Raw genomic sequence first — 253 nt, forward strand, 5'->3', positions numbered from 1 at the left:
CTTCAAGCACCGCGCAGGCAAAGCTGACTACCAACTGTTTCAAATAAAGAAACGGCAATGCAAGACACTTACATTTGCTAAATGCGGCCAAAATCCATCATCATTGTCGGGAATTGTAACGCAGCGTCAACATCGTCAAGAGCCGTAGAGCGATGACCTTGGGTTTAGCGATAACCAGTATGATCTGCGGAGGGCGAGGTCCGTATACTCCGATAAAAAGCTAAAACTTTAACAACATCCGGTATGGTGTAGT

Source organism: Fusarium tjaetaba (genome assembly GCF_013396195.1).
Source record: "Fusarium tjaetaba strain NRRL 66243 chromosome Unknown NRRL66243_c0000623, whole genome shotgun sequence".
Classification (NCBI taxonomy): domain Eukaryota; kingdom Fungi; phylum Ascomycota; class Sordariomycetes; order Hypocreales; family Nectriaceae; genus Fusarium; species Fusarium tjaetaba.